Raw genomic sequence first — 12085 nt, forward strand, 5'->3', positions numbered from 1 at the left:
TGCTGAGGCTAGTACTTCCAGTACTAAGTTAAATAACAATGGTGAGAGTGGATATCCCTGTGTTGTTACTGACCTTAGAGGAAAAGCTCTCCGTATATCCCCAGTGACTATAATATCAGCTGTGGGTCTTTCAGATATGGCCTTTATGATGTTGGGGCATGTTCCCTTTATCCATAATTTGCTGAGGATTTTTATCAAGAATGGATGCTGTACTTTGTCAATGCTTTTTCTGTACCTATTGAGGGGATCATATGGTTCTAATCCTTTCTTTTAATGTGGTGTATCATGTTGGTTGATTTGTGAATATTAAACCACCCTTGCATCCCAGGAACAAATCCCACTTGATCTTGGTGAATGACTCTTTTAATATACTATTGGATTCGATTTGCTAGTATCTTGTTGAGAAATTTTGCATCCATGTTCATCAGGGATATTGGCCTCTAATTCACCTTTTTAGTGAAGTCTTTGTCTGGTTTTGGAATCAAGGTAATGATGGCCTTGTAGAATGAGTTTGGAAGTTTTCCTTCCATTTCTATTTTTTGTAACAGTTTGAGAAGAATAGCTAGCTATTAATTCTTCTTTAAATGCTTGGTAGACTGCCCCTGGGAAGCCATCTGGCTCTGGACTTTTGTTTGTTGGGTGTTTTGTATTACTGATTCAATTTCTTTGTTGGTTATGGGTCTGTTCAAATTTTCTATTTCTTCCTGTTTCAGTTTGGTGGTTTATATGTTTCTAGGAATTTATCTGTTTTTTTTTTTCAGATTGCCCAATTTGTTGGCATATAATATTTTATAATATTCTCTTATAATTGCTTGTATTTCCACGGTGTTGGCTGTGATCTCTCCTCTTTAATTTGTGATTTTATTTAAGTGGGTCCTTTCTCTTTTCTTTTTAATAAGTATGGCTAAGGGTTTATTAATTTTATTAATTTTTTTAAAGAACCAGCTCCTAGTTTCATTGATCTGTTCTGTTTTGTTGTTGCTATTGTTGTTTCTGTATCATTTATTTCCACTCTAAGATTTATTATTTCCCTTCTTCTGTTGGTTTTAGGTTTCATTTACTATTCTTTTTCTAGCTCCTTTAGGTGTAAGGTTGTGTATTTGAGACTTTTTTTGCTTCTTGAAGTAGGCCTGTATTGCTATATACTTCCCTCTTATGACCAATGTTGCTACATCTCAGAGGTTTTGGATCATCATGTTTTCATTTTCATTTGTTTACATGTATTTTTTTAATTTCTCCTTTAATTTCCTGGTTAACCCATTCATTCTTTAGTAGGGTATTCTTTAACGTGTTGAATGGGAAAAATGTGCAGCCAAGAATACTGTATCAAGCAAGGCTGTCTTTCAGCATAGAAGGAGATATAAAGAGTTTCCCCAACTAACAAAAACTAAAGGAGTCCATGACCACTAAACCAGCCCTGCAAAAAATATTAAAGGGAACTCTTTGAGTGGGAAAGACCAACAGTAACAAAGACTAGAAAGGAACAGAGAAAATCTCCAGAAACAACAACTTAACAGGTAATACAATGACACTAAATTCATATCTATGAATAATCACTCTGAATGTAAGTGGACTAAATGCTCCAATCAAAAGACATAGGGTATCAGAATGGATAAAAAAACAAGACCCATCTATATGCTGCTTACAAGAGACTCATTTTAGACCTTAAAGACACCTGTAGATTGAAAGTCAGGGGATAGAGAACCAAATATTATGCTAATGGACATCAAAAGAAAGCTGGAGTAACCATAGTTATATCAGACAAACTAGATTTTAAAGCTAAGACTGTAACAAGAAATGAAAAAGGGCACTATATCATAACAAAGGGGTCTATCCAACAAGAAGATCTAACAATTGTAAACATTTATGCACCCACCTTGGCAGCACCCAAATATATAAATCAATAACAAACATAAAGAAATTCATTGATACTAATACAATAATAATAGGGGTCTTTAATACCCCACTGACAGCAATGGACAGATCATCTAAGCAGAAGATCAACAAGGAAACAATGGCTTTGAATGACACACTGGACCAGATGGACATAACAGATATATTCAGAACATTTCATCCTAAAGCAGCAGAATACACATTCTTTTCGAGTGCACATGGAATATTCTCCAAGTAGATCACATACTGGGTCACAAGTCAGGCCTCAACAAATACAAAAGACTGAGATCATACCATGCTTATTTTCTGATCTTAGTAATCTTTTATTTAAAACTAGATTAAATAAAATGCAAATCACAAAAAACAAATAAGAATCAATGGATTCATGTAATTGAAAAATGAAAGGGGATACCAACTTCAGGTATTGGTGAATCAAGGATATAAAGACATTTTTAGTATGCTTTCATTCTATATTACAACTCTGTGTGAGGTTTCATCTCTCTTACAAGCAGAGAAGATGCAGATAAGCAGCTCTGGTTTATGTTGCGTTTATAGCTTCTGTTTCTAAGGCAGACCACTTCTCTTCCAGCATCCTTCTACAAAAGTTTTAGAAAAAATTTCTGAACGTCCAAGATGTGTGCTTTGGCTAATGTAACATTTTGTGGATCTTATGTTCCCTTTCTATTATCCCACTTATATGGTCACCAATACAAAATGAGATCAATATTTACAACAGCACTCCCAACAAAGAATTATAATTCTGAGTGGAATATTTCCACATGTTGTAGTCTTGATGAGACTCTAGCCTGAAACAGAACTAACTACACAGCCATCTAGGAAATAATTAAGAGTTGGCTCTTGCCAGGCCATACTATACCTAAAACATGGATGTAGGGATTATATTAATTATTTTTTTAAAGATTTTATTTATTTATTTATTTGTCAGAGAGAGAGAGGGAGAGAGAGAGTGCACAAGCAGGGGAAGTGGCAGAGGGACAGGGAGAAGCAGGCTCCCCACTGAGCAGGGAGTCCGATGCGGGACTCGATCTCAGGATCCTGGGATCATGACCCGAACCAAAGGTAGACGCTTAAGCGAGTGAACCACCCAGGTGTCCCAGGGACTGTGTTGATTTAAATTCTGCTGGATTCTTTTTACCATGTGAAAATCATTGTGAATCGCTCAAGTAGTGGTCCACATTCAATGGCTCCAATTCTTTATGTAGCAGATGAGAGAGTGAGATGGACTGGCAATAACATAGTGTGTCCTGGGATAGATAGTCCATTCAGGAAAAGAGTTCCTTATGCAAACAATAAAAGCTAACTGTGTTGAATCTCTATCTTTTGCTTTAAACTATGCTATGCATTATTTCACTGAAATCTTATAGTAAGCCCTGTAGAAAGTATTAGCCCAATTTTACAAAGAAATTAAACTTTGTGGAGGTTACAATTTTCAGAATATCAAAAAGCAGATAGAAGATTTGGATTTGGGCTTAAGTCGGCCTGAATACAAAATCTCATAATCACTATCTTATCCTACCTTACATATAACAGAATGATTTTTATCTCAGCTTCATTTGCTAAAGTAAGAACTAAAGAGAGAGACTGATTTTTCCAGGACGGACATCCTTGTCCTTACAATTAGTGAACAAAACAGTAACAATATTACACAGGTCAACAGAGCTTCAAAATGTGAAACATTATGGGGGTAGAAAATGCATTTGGGAACTATGCCCATCAATGTATCCCATGTTCTATGACAGAGAGAATTGTTGAAGATATAAATGAAAGATAAAGGAGATAAAATTAATCTTGAACAGTGGTAGTTGGAAGACTACATACCTGGATAGATCTTGATTCAAGGACTAGGAAAAAAGAGAATGATGCAAATGAAAATTTCTTCATCAAAGATTAAAATAAATGATAACCTAAGGACTAGTAGAAAAGTCTACTTCTATAAGTTTGTCCTAGAAAGTTGAAAAATTTCAGAAAATATCTCCATTTAAGGCAATGATATGTTTCAAATCAATGGTACATTTTACAGAAAATACATGAATGTAAATATCTCTAAGAGGTGTTCTGGCTATAGAGAAAGCTTACCTGTGATGGTAAAATTTCCTGCAATAGAATGAAAATTGTCATCACTTTTATAATTAAAACTATTTCCAAATAAATAAAGGACTTAACATGACATTTATCATATTAGCAGTACTTTAAAAAAATGAAATGATATTAAAAATCTACATTTAAAAAAGTATTTCTGGTTAGATTCAGATTTTTTTCTTCCTAACAGCATAAAGCAAATATCAAGGGGAGGGGCAGGGTGAAAGAAAAATTTTTGCCCATAAGGCAGTTATCAAGTTGAACAAAAGTGCAACCCCACCACCACAATTAAAAATTAAAATAAATTAAAAATAAATAAATTAAAATAGCACTCTTGAAAATGACCAAAGATACAACCTAAGAAGACTTTACATTTGAGAAATTGCTGAACTTCCAGTAAAAATAAGGGCAATCTGTGATATGTTGGTCTGGAGTTTCTTCCTCTCCCCTACACTACCCATCCTTGAATTGTGCACCCTGGTTAAGGTAAATGGAAGATTTTCCCAAATTAAGGCAGGTTGTGAGGACCATAATCTTTTCTGCTGTCTCTGAAGGAGGGTTTCTCTTTAGAGTACTGGGCAAAACTTATGCCTTTTGTCATTGTCTATCAAAGTGAAAAATATTTCAGAAACAGGTAAGGGAGGGCTAAGAGTTTGGGTCTACTGAGATTATGATCATGGTTGAAACAAGCATATTCCTAGCTTAAGCTGTATACATACAGAGGAGAGGTCAGAGAGGGCGAAGCCCTGACCAACCCTAAATTTTGAACGTGCTTTCTTACCCTGGCACAGATCCATTAGCAGAAGATGCTGGCTTTTGCGGTTTGAGCATAACTTCTGCCTAATCATTGGCTGATCATTAAGTTATGTAGACACAGGGGCAGATGGTAGGAAGGAAACCAGGCTTAAAAATAAAAAAAGAATATTCAAAACAAAAATTGGGCCAAGACATTAGCGGCTGCACACTGCTATTAGGATAATATATTATAATCTATATTATGTGTTATAATTATGATACCTATAGTAATAATTATAATCCATTTTAAACTATAGTAATAAATCTATGTTATCTATAGTTGTATAATAATCTACAGTAATAAAAATGCAGATAGACTCATTGATCAATGGTACAGAATGGAAGATTCAGAAATTGGTCCACATGTACATGAAAAATTTATATATGATGAAGAAGCAATGAAAATCAGTAGGAAAAAGGTACTGTAATAATGTGCTGGGAATAATTAATATCTGTATGGAAAAATTATAAAATTGGATCCTCTGTTCACAATCAGTTCTAGGTAGCTTGAAAGTTTAAAACTAAAAGGCCAAACTTTTATAGGAAGAAATAAAATAATATTTTTAAAACCTTGTGTTACAAAAAATACCTTAAAGATGTTAAATTTATAATTATACCATGCTAATTTTAACAACCTCTTAGGAAGGAAACTTGTGATACCCATAAGCAAAAAATGATCATGTGGTTAGATACAGATATGGCCATATTTACAAATTAACATAAATATGTACACATGGACATTTCCTTAAAGTTAATCCAACACATAAAGTTAATCCAACACATTTGTGTTCTCTTGCAGAGAACACAAATGGCCAATCAACATTTAAAAAAAAATATTTCACAGATTATAATTGATATGCAAGTCCAAGTCAAAATGAAATCGTGCACCACCATCATTTTACAAAAATTTATAAAACCTAACACCAAGAGAGGATATGGATTAGTGGGACTCTTCTACACTGCTTGTTGATTATGTAAGTTGGTTCAACCAATTTGAAATTAATTTGGTATCATCTCTTAAATTTGAAGATAAGCATACTCTTCCATTCAGTAAATTTATTGGTATTTTTATGATATTAACAACCTGAAAGCAACTCAGTTAATAAATAAATATGGTCTATTTATGCAAAGGACTACCATATCATACAAATAAGTGAATGGCATCTACATACATGAATCTAGGTTTGGGAGACAATTCTCCATGTGGTTTCTACACATCTTGTATAGCTATCATTTCAAGGATGTTTACAGAGCGAACAGCCTTGGAATTAGAGTGTCTTTCAGGCAGAGAGCATATTTGTTTACTGTCTAAATCAAAAAGATAATGTCTCCATTTGGGGCAAAATTTAAACAGGTTTGCCTGCAGCCTCTTTTAAAAGATTATGGATTCTTAAGCTCTGGGTTCCTTGACTATGACACAGACTTACTGTGTATGCAGCATCCACCTTACCTTGACACTGCATCACCCCTGTGGGCCTTGTCGGGGCAAGATGCACCCATGAGAGCATGAAGGTCATGCTGCTTGCTATGCTGGAAGTAATCGATTCCTTTGTCCCTACTGAGGAGTCATCTGTGTTCTGCCAGATCTTTGAACTTGTAGCAGACTAGCTTGTCAGTTAGCAAGTAGGCTAAAAATTTCAGACCTTTCACAGTTCCTGATATGTAGAAAAATCTTAAAACATAATGTAATTGAGAATATTGAGACAAAAGAAAATGTATGAAAATGTATGTAATTATTTCATTTATATTAAATTTTAAAATATGCAATCCAGTAATACATAGATGTTTGGCAGAACTAAAAATAAAAACAAGTTAACATTAAAACAAAACTTGGAATACTGTCCACTTCTGGGGAGAAGAAGGAAATAAGATTGAGAAGGTACATGCAAGGACCTATCTAATTATCAGTAATGTTCAATTTTTAAGCTATGTGGAGAAAGGTAGTCCTTATTTTTCCAGTTGTTATATCACTATAAAATTATCTATTATATTTTATAAGTGGATTTAAATAAATATTAAAGAAAATAGTTCTTTTTTTTAAGAATCAAAAAATTGACTAAAAAATTTGCAAGCAAGGCAAAGATTGTGAAGAGTTTAGAGAGCATGACCTTCAAGTGTGGCTTTTTTTTTTTTTTTTTTGCTTTATTTTCATGAAGGAATCAGTATACAAGTGTAAGAGTGGGCAAGTGTAGAGAGTTGGAGTTTTATAGGCAGGTGAGGCAGAGGACAGAGGGTAGAGGATGGGAAACGAATGATAAGATGAGAGTCCTTGAAATTATGAAATGAGAAGCCTAGGGCAATTAAGAACAGAAAATCAGAATGAGACAGATAGAAACCAGGAGATAAATAAAGGTATAGAAGAGGTTTAGTGGAAGTAATTAAATGAAAGGATTAAATAAATATTTGGTAAAAATATGATTTCAGCAATACTTTAGAGGTTGAATAGTATCTGAGATACTACAACTATATGCGAAGATATGTAGGTGGCTTAAGTTGAATGAAAGAAAAGGCAATTAGAATTAAGGAATCAAATTGCTATAATGTAAGAATGGTCTTGTGGCTATTGAATTTACATAGAATAATGGATACATTTGAACTAGTAAATGTTATGACCAACACTTGGTGTCTAAATCACTAGTACCTATAAAAAATGGTTTGAAGTTGCTAAATGAAAATGATGAAAGCAGTAAAACATGACCATGCGTAAAGACCTGAGTATTTACTGATTATATATTAGGGATTACAAACATATTTGGAATAATGATAAATTTTTACAAAATATATTGTTATGGCATTGTAGGTGTTATTAACACATTCAGAAGTATCATAGGTAAAACTCAAAGACCTGTTTTAAAGTGTTGTTTTTAACAATGATCATGATCAAAATAGTTCTGATTATATAGAAATTTTATAAGTGTGTACAGGTACAGTTTTGCTTGTTGCTAAAATCTTGTGGATTTACTATTAAAATATTTAAATATTTCCTCATGTATTAGTGAGGAGTTGCTTTGTCCTCTGCCCTCAAGGTCACTTCAGTCCAACAACTAAAGTATAGATGTCTGCACTGCAGGTGGCCTTCAAGATCCTGTGGCTCCAGCTGTTAAATATTTTGGCTATTACCCGTGTGTATATGTGCATTTACATACAAAAAGTCATATGCACATATCCTAACATCAAAGGCATATCCCTCTGACTACAGCCTTCTAACTTTCCTCTAACTACTTTCACCAAGACCATTCTCTAAGGAACTTCAACTGTTTTATCCTTCTAAAGCTGCATATTCATGACCCCCTCTAGTCTTTGCTCCCACTTTCCCCTGTGTGGAATATATAGCCAAATTTTTAGTACCTTCATTGCCAATACTTTTAATCTCTTGACCACCATCTCTGTCTGGCTTCTATATATTAGACTTAAGACTCAGTCCTAGGCCCCTCTTGTGCTCCAATTTTTACTTAGATGATTTCATAATGCCCACATTTTATGGTATTATGTATACATTTATGAACCCCAAGCCTACCTTCCTGATTCTGCTCCACTGTATTTCATGCAGCTAAAGACAACTGCCTATTCAAAATCTCCCTTCAGGACTATGATTAGCTCTTTATACTCAAAATTTCAAAAAACTGAATGTATGACCCTCTTATCCTTATACTATTTTGTCCTTGTTGAATTTCCTTTTTTATTTCTTTTTAAAAATTTTCTTTTTGCTTTTTTTTGTAAGTGACAGTTGACATCATGTACTGAAATATGGTTTAAGAACAAGAATCTTGAGAGTCTTCTTTGAAAAGTTCTTGTCTTCATTCACCATTTCCAAATAGCACATTTAATTCTCCTGGCCACAATGATTAGCTCAGGAGTTACAGGTTTCCTAAGCCAGTTCAATAAAAATGAATCTTATCATTATTGCCCAGAACAACCAAATATAAAACAAATAAGGTTGCAGAAAATAGAGAAAGTACACAAAAAGAAACGATATTGTTTAGCACTGAATTTTTTTATTATGTAACTCTTTTGGGTAAATTTTGTCAATGGATTCTTCTTTATTTGATAAAATCAGTTATAAATTCTGTTATAAAATCTGCCTCTAGATAAGTCAAGTCTTCCTCTTATACACTTCTAGAGCATTCTGTATTTTCTTCAAGGGTGTTATGACAATTTGTAATTATATATTTGTTTAACTATTGGATAAACATTTATTGCTTTCATTAGAATATAAATTTTAGGTGGAAAAGAATAATGTTTTGTTTTTGTTTTTGTTTTGTTTTGTTTTTACCATTCAATCCCCAGTGCTGTCACATTACAAGAACTCAAAATTATTTTTAAATAATTATAGAGACTGGAACATGATATATATGAGTAAAATAAAAGTTCAGTGGGTCAATGAATGGATGGACAGATGGATGGGTTTCTTTCAAAAGAGTCTTGTTAAAAAAGATTTTCATGGTCTCTAGAGACAAAGTTATCATGTTATCCTCTGAGCAGAATTATCTTCTTCATTATTAATTAAAATGGAAAGGTTGCTGAGAAATGTTTGTTTTATTAGAGATGATTTATGACTGTCTCCTCTCAGTGCACAAGGACATTATAATTTGACTAAGCATTCTCTAACAGGATGAATTTAGTTAAGCAAAGTATTTTTAAAGGCCATCACCAGTATAACAATGTCAAAGCATCAATGATAAATTGCATTCATAGATTTAACATTTGGAACATGTGGCATTTAACAGAAAATAGGGAACCTGTTTCTCTGTTTTTGGTTGTGTTTTTTTTTTTCTTTTACAACATTGATAAAGTTTAAGAAAGTGTTTTTTCAAATTATACCTTTTACAACACATTGTTAGCAACATTTAGAGTACTGATTCTCTCAACTTTCTTTACTTAAAGACTATTTTGAGAATGTTATAAACACACATCACAGTTGAAGACAAATATATATATGCACACATAATTTTGTATGTAATTTCAAAGTGTTCATGAACCAGTGAAGCCACATGCCAGTTTAGAAAGATTTACTCATTAAAATATGAGACTTGAAAAATGTATGTGTGTATACAAATTAATTAAGAAGACAGAATTTTTCAGCCAAAATTTACTTTTTACTTTGAATTTTGAATTATTAATTTGACTGTAAAATTTTCTCATATGTTAAAAAGCTAAGTAGCTTCAAAGCTAATTAAAAATTGTCATCACTCGAGGCAAAATGTGCTAAAAAAAAGTCCCAATCCTGTGCATGCAGTGTTTTATGTGCTTCAAACTTAACATTGCTCTTTTTCACGAAGAATTCTGGAGAGACCAAAGTTTATCAGTCTCCAGAGCCTATATTATATATACAGCATCACAAACAAATTCTATGTAGCTTCTGCTATTACTATAAATTCTCACTTTATAGTTTATTGTATAAAACATTAACCCAGTGAATGTTAAGTTTTTATTGACTATGAAGAGAAAGGGAAAAATGCTGGTAATAATCTGTCTAATGATAGCATCTTATGAGGAATTTTTATGTTACAAAAGTGCTTGTTTATTTTCATCTATTACTCTTGGGGATTTCTTTGACATTGCACAGATTCTAAATTACCATTCAAAGCTCATTTTCCATTTTTAAAATGGTATTTTGTTATTACGTATTAACATTTTTCTGGTTCTCTCTTATGTCTTAGTACAAAAAGGAAATCTTTGTAAACACTGATAAGCAGGCTATACATTCTACTCTTAAGATTATTTTCTAAGGACTGTGCCCTCTTAGACACTTTGAAGGTAAGTTTGCCTTTGCCTTTATCTAAAATGTTGAAGAATTAAGTGCCAAAACCCTCAAATAGTGGACCTTTGATGAAGATCAAAATTAAGGCCAGAGCTTTACTTTGTTATGTGTCACTAGTCCTCATGACAAATAAATACACAGAAAATAAAACTTGTCATTGAATATTGAAACAACATATTCTTAATTCAAAACAGTTACATCTATCCCTTAGCAAGTTCTAACATTATGACTGTGCCCTTATATTTCTAGATGAAATTCACTCTGCTGACAACATATATTTTCAAAGCCTAAATTGTGAATATATATTACCTCTGTTTTCAGTTACAGACACAATACTTTAAATTGTTGAAGCTCTCATTATTTAGAAATTATTAAGGGCCAAGTTTTTTACTAGCACTATTCCTACTACTGTGCAACATGAGGTTCAACACCTGTTGTAGTTTTAGATTGTATATCTTGATGAGATGTTATTTTCTAGCTTCGTTTTCTCCTCATAAAGCTATGACTATTGCAGAAAAAAACTTCTTTAAGTGAATTATATAATTGCTTTTCATTTTCTATTTCCTGCCCATACATCTTGCCCCTGAGTTTACCTTTTACTTTCTGTAATTTCTCTAAGCCCACTAGTACTACTATAGTTTATATATTCTGCTTTTGGTAACAAAGTCCTCCAGGGTCTGTCATCATTCCAGGCCTGGGTACCTCAATCTCCCCAGGTTTAAGTACCTTTATTGGCACATCATATCAGAGACTGTTTACTTTAACTTCTAGACCAGCACTAAGTCCAGCCAACAGCATCTCCACAGTCACATCTTCATTTCCGACAGTCTTTTACCTATAAACTAGGTTTTGCCATCAATTTTGATTTACTTATAGAATTCCGTTGTTGGTAAGAACCAGTACTTCCCAAAGCTGTGTCAAATTTAATGGAATGTGTGGGGCCTTTCAAGAAAAAAAAAGCAGACTTGAAGCAATGTGAGTAGAAGTTGAAGTAGGAAGTCCCCAGTAACCTAAGCAATGATTCATTTCTTCTTTCTCTCTGTGTCATTCTCTGTCCCACCCCAACCCTCAGTTTGTCATCTCTACTTAGCTCTGCATGTCTACTCTATATGTGTGCTTCTTTTGAGCAATAGTTTTCTTTGCAATAGCTAGCTACAAATATTAAGCTTTAAAATGTCTTTAAAATGGCTTTTCTAGCTCCATTTCAACATGAACTTACCATTTAAATACCTGTAACTTATTGGAAATTATGTGTCTCTCCGTTGAAATTTTCAAGAAAACTAATCTGCCTGCTTGTCCACTGATGGACTCTAGTAGATTAGGAATTGGTCCCTGGCCAAATCAATGGCATCTAGGGACAGAGTCACCAAGTAAAAATACCGCTAGGGCACTTCTTTGGCATCAGTTTTGGCTGGAGAGGTGTTTTAAGGAATGAAACATGACAGGACAGAAATGGCAAAATATGTCTACTCCAGCTTTACTTATGAAGACATTTTATTTATTTATTTATTTTAAGATTTTATTTATTTATTTGAC

Source organism: Phoca vitulina, unplaced genomic scaffold (assembly GCF_004348235.1).
Source record: "Phoca vitulina isolate PV1807 unplaced genomic scaffold, GSC_HSeal_1.0 scaffold1, whole genome shotgun sequence".
Lineage (NCBI taxonomy): Eukaryota > Metazoa > Chordata > Mammalia > Carnivora > Phocidae > Phoca > Phoca vitulina.